Here is a 372-nt window from a genome sequence, read left to right as displayed (position 1 = left end):
CTCATGAAGTGTAGGTGTAATATGTTAGGGCTAAACCATGAAGTGCTGTTTTACACCTACGAGTAGGTATAATAGGTTTATGCGGTTAGATCTAGGTGCAGCAGGTCTGAGTTACTACCTGCGTCCCGTGGCTTCGCTCCCGTAGGAATTTTGGGATAAAAAGTATCCTATGTGTTATAAGTTATTTTAAAGCGTGTATCAAATTTCATAACAATTGGTTCAGTAGATAATTCGTGAAGAGGTACCTACATAACATATTTTCGCAATTATAATACCTAGTAGTTGGGATTGGGATGCCTACTAAAACATATTATACCAGGTGCAGATTTATAAATATCATGGAATTAGTAGATACTCCGATGAAGCACTTAT

The sequence above is a fragment of the Plodia interpunctella genome, chromosome 1, assembly GCF_027563975.2.
Source record: "Plodia interpunctella isolate USDA-ARS_2022_Savannah chromosome 1, ilPloInte3.2, whole genome shotgun sequence".
Lineage (NCBI taxonomy): Eukaryota > Metazoa > Arthropoda > Insecta > Lepidoptera > Pyralidae > Plodia > Plodia interpunctella.
This window is presented reverse-complemented; position numbering follows the sequence as displayed.